Genomic DNA, 12,519 nt, shown 5'->3' on the forward strand with positions numbered 1-12,519 from the left:
GTCTGGAACGGACGGTCCACTAATGCAGACCGTCCGTTCTACGTACTGGAACGGACAGTCCACGTGCTTTCCTAGACCGTCCGTTCCGGGCTTCAGGCTTTTCCGAAATTAAACCGAAATTAGGGTTAAATCACTTTATAAGAAGGAGATTAAACCCTAATGAAAGGGAGCCGACTTTAGAACACTTTTGACAGACTTTTGGTAAGATCCAAGAGCTTGAGAGTGTGATTGAAGCCCGTTTTCTCGAAGCACAAAACCGAATAGCAGATTCGGGTCCTAGCAGACAAGTTCCAACCATTGGAATCCATCCCGAGGTGTGGATACGTGTAGAGGGCGAGGTATTCTTTCTCCCTTTCGTGATAGACGAATTCTTCAATTGATACAGGCCCCAGATCGATTGAGGTAAGCGTTCTAACGTTTCTACGATTCATAGAAGAATGGTTCTAGGGTTTCATTCAAATTTTTGTTTTATATCCGCTGCGCAAACCCTAGAATCGATCTCTTAGGAATATGATTCACTCTAGAGATCCCAGGAATCCCATCAATATGGACGGGAAAGTGTCCCACGTTGTCGTTTGTCAGAATTTGGGGTTGCGACGCTTACGTGAAACGTCAGATGACTGATAAGTTATCCTCCAAATCTGATAAGTGTTTATTTGTAGGCTACCCTAAGGAAACTAAGGGTTACTACTTCTATATTCCGCAGAGAACAAGGTGTTCATTGCCAGGAATGTGACTTTTATGGAGCGAGAATTCGTCTCCAAAAGCGTCAGTGGTTGTAGGATCGAACTTGAGGAAGTTCGAGAGCAACAAGATGATGCTGAGCCAAGTGAACAAGTTGAAGACATTCAACCTGTTTCATTGCCGGTTGTGATTCAACCTTCGACTAGTGAACCTCGGAGATCAGGCATGATTCGCCAAGAGCCTGTGAGATACGGATTTCTCGTGACTGGGAATGAGGATGGTGTGCAAGCTTCAGAGTTCTATTTATAGATTGGAACAGGCTTCAAGGAGATGAAACCCTGCGATTTGATGAGATGGTCAAACGGTTTGGATTCTCACAACATGAGGACGAGCCATGCGTTTACAGGAAGGCTACTGGGAGCATAGTTGTTTTCTTAATGCTATACGTTGATGACATCCTACTCATGGGAAACGACGTTCTTACCCTGCAAGACGTCAAGTCCTGGTGAGGAACACAATTTTCTATGAACGACCTGGGAGAAGCGACCTATATTTTACGCATCAAGATCTATAGAGATAGAGCGAGGCGACTTCTAGGATTGAGTCAGAGCATATATATCGATAAAGTGTTGAATCGGTTCAAGATGCAAGATTCCAAGAAGGGAACCTTACTGATGAGTAGTGGCGCAGTGGTGCAGTACTCTACAAGAGTCAGTGTCTTTCGACACCTGATGAGCAATAATGTATGGATATGATTCCATATGCTTCGATAATTGGATCAATCATGTATGCCATGCTGTGTACTCGATCCGATGTCTCTTATGCGTTAAACATTACGAGTATATGCCAGTCTAATCCAGGAGAGTCACACTGGATTGATGTCAAGAACATTCTAAAATACTTAAGAAGGACTAAAGACGTGTTCTTGGTGTATGGTGGATCAGAAGACAAGCTCGTTGTAAGCGGTTACACTGATACGAGTTTCTAATCTGACCATGATGATTAAGATCGCAATCTGGCTATGTTTTCTGTTTAAAAGGGGGCGCAATAAGCTGGAAAAGTTCTAAATAAGCGATCGTTGTAGATTCTACTACAGAAGTTGAGTATATAACAGCATCAGATGCAGCTAAGGAATCTATTTGGATCAGAAAATTCTTTGGTGACTTGGGGGTCATTCCTAGTGCTGACAGTCCCATTGCTCTGTACTGTGACAACAATGGCCCCATCACACAAGCGAAAAAACCCAGGTCTTACCAGTGATCCAAACACATACTCAGACGATTTCACTTGATCGGAGAAATAATATAGAAGACGTCCAAATATGCAAAGTGTCAACACACGACAACATTGTCGATCCATTGACGAAATCTCTTCCATCGTCAAAACATGAGGGTCATGTTAGGGATATAGGCATTAGATGTCTAGTAGATCATGATTAGAGCAATTGGAAGATTGTTGGTTTAGGTACTCTATGATGTTCTACGATATGAATACCGATACTTTATTGTATTGACATGTCATGTCTGGTTTAATACATGAGTGTATATTTTCGTTTTTATTTCGCATACTTGATAAATAATGAAATCCTGGTTCGTTATGTATGATCATAAACTTTCTAGTCACGTATCATTGAGGGATTGATGATATACTAAGACTAGAATGACGTGTGATGGATGATTATATGTATTTGTTACGGATCACAGTCATGGGTATTCATTTGGAATGAAATACTAGATGATCACATGAGATTGTCACATGGACATGAGTCATGACTTGAATCTCATGTGGTGGTTCATTGATTGGATCCTAAGACCTGAGATGTCTACGGTATCTGGCATGAGGATTGACATACTTTGATTGTGTCAAACGTCTTGCGTAACAGGAAGACTATAAAGACGACTTTTGGGTACGACATGAATCATGTGCAAGATAGTAGATAGTCGAGATGTGATTTGTATCTCTCGTCCCAAGAGAGATATTGTTGGACCCCTCGAGTGAGTGAGATACTGTGAAGTGTGTGGCCGCACCATAAATGAACATCATTTATATCTTACATTTGGACTCAATAAATGAGAAAGCAGTCGAATCTGATAAGGTGGTTTATGTCATGCCTTATGTTCGACATATGATATCGTGTTACAAAAAGATCATCATCTAAACCTTCATCTGCTTTCGTTAGATCACACGCTAACTCTATTCAAAATATGTAGTCATAGTGTCTTGCTAGAGACCGCCTATGCCTTGTACAACCGAAATAAAGATTTTGGGGTATACTGCTATATCGAATGAGCCTACAGGGTCACATGCACGGGGAAGGACAAATACGCGAGAAAGTATGAGAAAATCCTAGAGGCATGGAGGCCAGACCGACCGGTCCAATGGGCTGGACCGATCAATTCAGTCTTGCCCAAACTGACCAGTCCAGATCCATGGACCGGACAGTCCAAGGGTTACTAGCAAAATGTTGCTCGGTCTGAAAATGTTGCCAGATCGATCGGTCCAGAGGCTAGACCGATCGGTCCAAGCATCGGGATATCCTCTTTTCACTCTAATTAGGGTTTTTTAGGAACATATATATGCGAGGCACGCCTCCTAGGGTTTAGTAGACGCTTCTCAGACTTTTTGAGTAGTCTTTTGAGGTATAAAACCCTGATATAAATCCCAGTAATCCTTGCACTTTGGAGAACGAGTTCTCTGGTCCTACAAGACGAGTTCCAAGCCGTTGGGATCCTTTCCGACGTGTGGATACATGTAGAAGGCGATGTATTCTTCCTGCCTTTATGTGATCAACGATCTAGCCTTTTTTAACATGTCCTAGATCGAAGAGGTTAGTGTTTCTTTCATAGATCTACAATCATACGTGTTTTGTTTTAGGGTTTCGTTTTAGAAAATTTTTGTTTTACACTTTCCGCTGCATGAACCCTAGAACCGGATCTCTAGGATTGTGAATCACCAGTGAGATCCTAGGAATCCCAACACAAACAGAAACTTGTTTATGGAAAACAAAGAAACACTTACATATAGTTTTCTACAAAAAAACTATGTTTAAGAACATTCTATTAGCTCACAAAATCACTTAGATCTTGTTATCAATCCATTTGTTTATGTTCATCTTCGTGTTATGATGTCTAGGGGCATTATTAACACTCTAAACATCGAAAGATGTGAAGAAATTGGAAGTTTTCTCCGAACGGTCACAATTTTTCGTTCATCTTCGAATTGCTCAGAAAAAATAGATTACCCGCCCGTTTATTCGAACTACAGTCGATTCTGAAATCCAAGTATTATTGCTCAGAAAAAGCAGGCTACCGCTCATTTATTCGAGCAACAGTTTGATTATTCCGAGATCACTTTTCACGTTTTAAACCAAACTAATCTTTTCCAACCACTCCTTAACACTTAACTAATTCACAATACGTCTTTTACAAGTGTTTTATTCCTCCAGCATATTCTAATACACGTGCATCATGAATCTCATGATTAAAGTCAATCAACCATTTACTCTAAAATATCCAACACTTTTAATAAGGAATCACGATGATGATGTGATGATGGCGATGACATGATGGTGATGATGTGATACTACGAATTCAGCATTGAACGTTAAATGGTCAAAGTATGGGTGTTCCTCTTTCGATGTTCTGTGTTGTGTATAGGTTTTTTTGCGTTACACTAATATTTTCTTATGATTATTTTGTCTTGAATTAGATTTGAGTTTGAACCTTTATTTCGGAATAATGTAGCCGAATTAGTTTGGTTGAATAAAAAAATTACTCATCATGGTTCTCTCTTTTTATTTCCTTGAGTTCGAATTTTGGTGAAATTAGGATCGTCAAGGTTATGTCAAGTAGATTATTAGATTCTAAGCTTGAATGTATAATTTATGTTTATGTTTATCAGTAATTTAGATATCATATTCCTACACTTTTATGATATATATGTAATTGAATCAATTTATTTTATTGCAGGTTGATGAACCACTAAAACCAGAATTTTATTTTGTATTTGACGATACGAACAAGATATCGGTTGATGTATCATCGAAGTGCTTCCATATTAAAGTTGTGGACTTTCTACAAAAACATTTGACTATTCAGAGAGATGATCTATTTCTCACAAAAGTCGTCGTTACAACATATATTCCATATAAAAAAGAAGTAGATGTTGAAGACGAGCCTAATAGTGGCGCTCGTAAACAGATCAATGAGGACGAAGAAGGATAATGAGTTATGGTTTGTCATTAATAGAGTTCCAATTCAATACTCTTTATGGAAACATGTTCTTCTGTCGGTTTAAATTATTCTAATTGCCATAGAATTGGGAGGATATTGTGGATCAGACTTCTACAGAAAATACTTTGGCAAAGAAAAATATGAAATAATTTCGAGGATGGAAGTTATGAGATAATTTACAGAATTGTCTGTAAATGAAACCGAAGACACAATGAAGAAGGCTTTTCTCATATTGTTGAGTTATGTAATTGGGAACGATTTTGAGGCTTATGAAGTATTTCAATGGGGAGATGTTTAGCTTTGAGAATGTTATTGGTTTTTAGGGGTGGACCTTTCGGGCTTTGGTATGGTATTTTTCAGATTCAGTTCGAGAATGGATAATTCGGTTTTACAAAATTTGGACCAAATTAGAATCGATTCATATTCAGTTCAGTTTGATTATGGCTTGGTTCGGTTCACAATGGATTTTCTATACAAGTATTGAATAAAAACCAAAATGATTATAGATTGGCTTCGGTTTTAGTCGATATGCAAATTACAAACTAATACATGTCATATCATGCCATTACACCTTGAATTAAGTTTGATATATATATAAGCTTCATTGACACACTGATACTGTCCTACGTACCCCCTCAAAAAATCAAAAGCCACAAGTATAGTTTTCGGATAATCCCTCTAGTTTTAAGTGTTTTTCAAATCCTATTAAAAAATAATATTTCAAGATTTATTCTAAATTAAGACATATAAATTATTGATAAGCAAAGGAAAAATTTTGTTGGAATAACTTGTCTTAACCGTGGCAAGATCTGTGTAGTAAAAAATGTTATCATCCTATAATTTATTAACCAAATAAAGATTAGTATTATAAACAAAGGATAAAAATAGAATAAATACTAACATGTTATATGTTAAAAAAGATGTGGATCTCCAAAAATAAAATCAAATTGCAAGATGAGCTTCATCACAAACTTTAGGATGAACTTCATCAATATGGGAATGAAATAGTTGAATGCATTAAGAAAAAAATAAATAAATATAAGTGAGAACTTAAAGATTGAAAACTAAAGGGAAAATCCCAAAAAAATTACCGGACTTGGAGATAGCTGACATATTAATACCGAACTTTTTTTCATTTCTAAATTAAATTTGAATTCGTTGATTTTGACATAAAAAATACTGAACTTGTAAATTTTTGACAAAAACCTCATCGACGTTAAACGGCGTTAAATCACTTAACGGACGATCTGACGTGGTGGATGACTCAATGTCTCGTCATCCACCACATCAGATAAGAATTTATTTTAAATATAAAAATAATTATAAATAAAAAATAAAAATAAAAAATAAAAATAAAAAATAAAAAATAAAAAATAAAAAATAAAAATAAATATATGTGTGCATATGTATATATATACAATATATAATAGACAATATATATACAATATACACATATACATAAAATAATAAATATTAAATGTGTATATTTATATATATATATGCACATATATATATATACAATATATGTGCATATAGATATGCACATGTAAATATATACACATATATGCATTTATAAATTCATATGTATATATACATGTACATATATATATATGTATTTATATAAAAAATATACAATATATATGCAATATATACACAACTATATATATATATTAAAATCATTGTAATTACATTACAAATAATTAAAAATATAATAAACATTTCAAAATTCACATATATATTTATATACATTAAATAGTAACTATTAAATAAATATATATGTATACATATATATATATATATATATATTTTAAATATTTAATATTTTATGTATATGTATATATTTGTGTATATATATTGTATATTTTATATTTTTTCTTTTTATTTTTATTTTTACTTTTGTTTTTTTATTTAAATTTAAATTTTTTAGTTTTTATTTTTTATTTTTATTTTGTTTTATTTTTGTTTTTATTTTATTTTTATTTTTATTTATTTTTATTTTTATTTTTATTTTTATTTTTAGTTTGTTTTATTTTTGTTTTTATTTTATTTTATTTTATTTTATTTTTATTTTTATTTCTATTTATATTTTGTTTATTTTATTTTTTATTTTTTATTTTTATTTTTTATTTTTATTTTTTATTTAAATTTTTATCTGATGTGGCGGGTGAAGGGCCGTTGAGTCATCCGCCACGTCAGATCAGCCGTTAATCGATTTAACACCGTTTAACGTCGATGAGGTTTTTGTAAAAAATTTACAAGTTCAGTATTTTTTGTGTCAAAATGGACGAGTTTATATTTAATTTGGAAATTTGAAAAATTCAGTATTAATATGTCGGCTATCTCCAAGTTCGATAATTTTTTTGGGATTTTTCCAAAACTAAAATCAAAGTTGCAAACTTAAATATGGAAGTGAATATTTACCAAACGAGACAATAAAAAAATAACATAATTAGAAAGAAATCATATAATAGTACTAATTACAAAACACAAAACATTAGAAACTTACTTTTCAAAATAAATGTGAAGATACACCACGGTCATTTGTTTTCCCCTTGTTTGCATATTTCTGGAAAATAAGAGAAAAATAACAAGTTTTTCAAGTGGTATAATTTTAATCACAATGTATAAGTAATAGTGATAAGTAAAGCTCGGTACATTCAAGAAGTCTATCAACAAAATCATTGTCTTCCAATATTTGACGAAAGTTTAAAGGTGAAGTAGAGCGTAGTGAAAACCGTAGCCAATCTTGTGATAAAATCAATGTTTCAACTATCTCGTAAGTTAAAGAACTGTTATATTAATCTAGAATACGACCATCTATGTTAAAAGCAGGTTCGGACGCAACGGTAGAAACTGGAATGGCAAGAATGTCTCTAGCAATCTCTGCTAAGATCGAATATATTGGTCTATGAATCTTCCATCATAATAAAATATCAAACTTCAAATCGAATATATTTTGGGTCGATTTTTCATCATTTTTTTTTATCAAGTAAAGATCCAAGTTCATTCGAAGATTTCTCAATATTTCCATCGTCAAAACCAACTGAGTGAATTTAGAAAATGGGTCAACATATTCTTCAATACCCAAATCCTCTAGATTCATAATATCATAACCACTTATTTGGTTTCTTGTGCCTTGACTTTCAATTCTACTCTCACCTTCATTTGTATTTTTTTTCCACATGAAACTTTATTATATCTTGCACTGTACTCTGCAAAAGTCTTCACAAAACATCCATCACCACATTTTTTATCTCAATCGATTTAGCACTATTTTTTCCATACAATGTTTCAAAACAATGATTCGCAAACTTCATCTTTCCTCGCAGATCAAACACTGCAGCAAAATCAATAATTTACTGATTTTTCCGATTTCATTCTAATACTTGTCAAACTTGATCTTCATATTATCCGCCATGTTACTCAAGTCTTCATCAGAATTATAAGCGAATTTAACTAAATTTGACTCAATTTTGCAAATCTTATTGTAACAGTTGCAGATGTAACTTTCGTAGATGCAGAAAATGCCAAAGTTGAGTGATAAAAGATTTTTAGAAACTTTATCAGATGATGTGCATTCTCCCGACCATCCGATGATGGTGGATCAATCTTTTTTTTTCCACTAACAACCTCATCTATACTTAAGAGTTGCACTTAACATCAGAAAAGTAGAATTCCATCGAGTAGTAAAGTCTAAAACCAAGTTGTCTACTAATCCTATCTTGATCAGTCTTCTTTTGAAATGATTCCAAGCTCGAGCGAGATGCTGTAACATATTTAACAACTTTGCGAATACTTATCAAACTATCACTCACATCCAACAAACCGTTATTAAAAATTAAGTTCAAGATACGTGCACAACAACGCGTATACATGAATTCTCCACCCGATACTAATGCATCATCACTCTTATTTTTGAGTCGGTTTTTTTAAAATCTTGACAGCATCATTTGCACTAGCATTGTCAACCGTTATAGTTCATATCTTCTTTATGTCCCAATCATTCAAACAATTCTCCATCTGTCTCGCAATCGTCTCCCCTTTAAGATTAGATATAGGTTTAAAACCTATAATCTTTCTATGTAACTGCCAATTCTAATCTATAAAATAAGTTGTGATCATAATGTAATTAACAGTGGTAATAGATGTCCATATATCGTGTCAAAGATACTCTCAGCACATCCCCACTTAATACACTTCTTAAGGCAACTTTCTCGATAAGATACAAATCTAAAACACCCTTGGTAATTGTTATGCAAGAAAAAATAGCATACAAAGGGCACGCATCATTGCAGAATCTCCTAAATCCATCATTCTCAACAAAGGTACATGACAATTCATCCAATATAATCATTCTCCAAGTTGCTTTTTGTTGGATTTGGGTTTATTTGAAAGAATCAAAACGGGCCTAGCCTGTGAGAAGCCCGGTCCGTATAAAGTTTTAGAAACTTTAAATCTGCAGAATATTAAGAGAATATTCTTGTTTGAATTTGAAATTCAAATTCAAACTCAAATTGGATTCAAATCCGCAGAAAATCTATCAAATGTGATTAAGATAAGATTGAGATAATATCAAGATAAAATCAAATTTGAATTTTGAAATTCAAATTGATTTATTTTGAGATTCTCCCCTCTACTATAAATAGGGGTCTTGGGTTAGCTCATAAAACACACAGAAAAGAAACAAGCATTCTAGAGAAAAAAGAGCATTCACATATTTGCTCATATCTCTCTCTGAGTTCGCTTGGTATTTGGAAAGCTTCTTCCAAATACACGATCGTTGTATCCTGGGAGTTCACCGTGCTCCAATAGCCTCGAAGCTTTAGAGGTGGCACGGAAATCGAACTTAAGGAAACTGTGTTTCACAGGCCTCGACAAAATATTCTTTTAATTTCAGGTACTTATCTGGAATCGCTCGAATTGCCGGAGTTTTGCTGTCGTCAACAACCGCCGTCCCCAACAATCTTAAGTTCGAGATGGTTAACACGAGGCAAACTTCTCGGGTAAGTGCCTAAATCTCCTTTTAATTTCGGTATAAAATCTCACAAGAATTTGGATCTAAAAACAACTAGGTTAAAAAAAAGTGTTGAAAAAAAAACCAAATAGTTGTTTTGTGAAGCCCAAATTGAGTTTAAGGCCCAAATTTAAAAGAATTTGGATCTAAAAACAACTAGGTTAAAAAAAAGTGTTGAAAAAAAAACCAAATAGTTGTTTTGTGAAGCCCAAATTGAGTTTAAGGCCCAAATTTAAAATTGAAGCCCAAATTCAAAGAGATTAATTGAAAAGTCCAAAAGAGTAAGCCCAAATTGAAAAGTTTAGTCTTGGCCCAATTTGAAGAGATTAATCTAAAAGCCCATAAGAGAAAGCCCAATATATTTAAAAGTGTTTTGTGAGAAAAAAAAAGAATATTATTATTTATCTTTTTGGAAGAAAAGAAAAAGGTTAAACAAAATCGGAAGTAACTTTTCCTGTAAATTGGGGAAGCAAGCTTTGTCTTAGCGGGCCGGGTTTGAAGAGGAAGCCCTTTATACCCTCCTCATAGTAAGGACGTGGGAATCGGGGTGAACCCTCCGGCTATCACTGGAAGCGAGCAAACCAATTTATAAGTTAAGTGAAATTCGGTTTAGTTTATAAGCTTTGTGAAAGCTAACAATGATTGGATTTTTTCAACAGACCATTGATAATCCAAGAAATCCCATGGATTCAAATACTGCTCAAGGGAATGAGATTCTTGCTATGGATATCGATGAGAATCCTCATATAGCGGAGGTTACGAACCTCGTTAATCATGATGCTGCTGGCACAGATATGAATAATCAAGTGCCAAACGTTGCGAACGTTGTCCTACCAGAAATGCCTTCGGTTGTTGCGAACTCCGAAAACCAGGCAATTCCTATTGTGCCTATCGGCCCGGCTGAGAGACCTGAACAATTTAAGGGTCAAAATTTCAAACGCTGGCAACAAAAGATGTTGTTTTTCTTAACACAGCTTAAGTTGTCACGGTACCTCACTGAAGAGGAACCAATCCCAGAGGAGGGCAATGCCCAATCTCTAGCTAGTTACCAACAATGGAAACATAACAGTTTCATGTGTTGGAACTTTGTGCTGAACGGTTTGGATGATTCGCTTTATGGTGTTTTCTCCAAATATGTTACGGCAAAGCAACTCTGGGAAGCGATTGATCATAAATATCGGGTCGAAGAGGCTAACCAAGGGCGAATGGTGGTAGCCAAGCTCCTAAACTACCGTATGGTAGATACAAGGAGTGTTGTGGAACAAGTAGATGAATTGCAAATCATCTTCCACAATTTGGCAGGAGAAGACATCATGGTAAATGAACGGTTCCAGGTGGCAACTCTGATTGAAAAATTGCCTCCCTCCTGGACGAGTTTCAAGAATGACCTAAGACAAAAACCTAAGGACATATCTTTGAAGGATTTACATCGTCGTGTAAGAATTCGCCAGGAATCTCAACCTATTCTTAAAATGAATGGGCAATTTGGATCCAAGGCAAATGTCGTTGAGACGACTAAGGCCAAAGGGATTAAGAAGCGGAAGATTGATAAGAATGTCAACTCCAAGAAATTCAAGGGGAATTGCTACGTCTGTGGCAAGACTGGACATCTGGCGAAGGACTGCTACCATCGCAAGGAAGGTGCCCAGAAGAAAATTGGGAATAAGACCCAAGCTCTGTAGCTGAAGTAGAAGATGGGGAGTCTGAATTCGTAGCAGTTGTGTCAGAAGTGAACATGGTCGGAGATAATCCGAGAGAATGGTGGATTGACACTGGAGCAACCCGCCACATTTGTGCTAACAAATGGTTGTTCACCTCCTATGACACTGTCACTAGAGAAAGCTGCTATATGGGAAACTCTGCTGCATCCAAAGTGGAGGGCAAAGGTTCAGTCATTTTGAAGATGACATCTAGAAAGAAGCTGACACTCACTGAGGTTCTTCATGTGCCAGACATTCGTAAGAACCTGCTCTCTGGATCTGTGATGTCAAAGAAAGGCTTTAAGCTAGTTTTTGAGTCTGAGAGAGTTGTAGTGTCAAAAGATGGTGTATATCTAGGTAGAGGTTATCTAGCAAATGGTATGTTCAAGATGAATGTAATGACCATTTGTAACACCAATGCGGCAAATAATATAACCGCAAATGATATTAATAAAGCTTCTACTTCTTCTGCTTACTTGAATGAGTCAAGATTATGGCATGGTAGATTAGGACATGTGAATCTTAAGTCTATGCAAAGATTAATGTCTTTTAATCTGCTACCAAAATTTAAATTAGACAAAGACCACAAGTGTGAAGTCTGCGTTGAAGCGAAATTTGCTAAGTCTTCGTTTAAAAATATTGAACGAAGTACTGAACCTTTGGAATTGATACATACAGATGTATGCGATTTGAAATACGTGCAAACCAGAGGCGGAAAGAAGTACTTCATTACATTTATTGATGATTGTACTTGATATTGTTATCTCTACTTAATGAGAAGTAAAGATGAGGCAATAGAGATGTTTAAACTCTATAAAAACGAAGTTGAAAATCAACTTGGAAAGAAAATCAAAGCTTTGAGAAGCGACAGAGGAGGTGAATATGAGTC

Source organism: Tarenaya hassleriana, unplaced genomic scaffold, assembly GCF_000463585.1.
Source record: "Tarenaya hassleriana unplaced genomic scaffold, ASM46358v1 Cleome94, whole genome shotgun sequence".
NCBI lineage: Eukaryota > Viridiplantae > Streptophyta > Magnoliopsida > Brassicales > Cleomaceae > Tarenaya > Tarenaya hassleriana.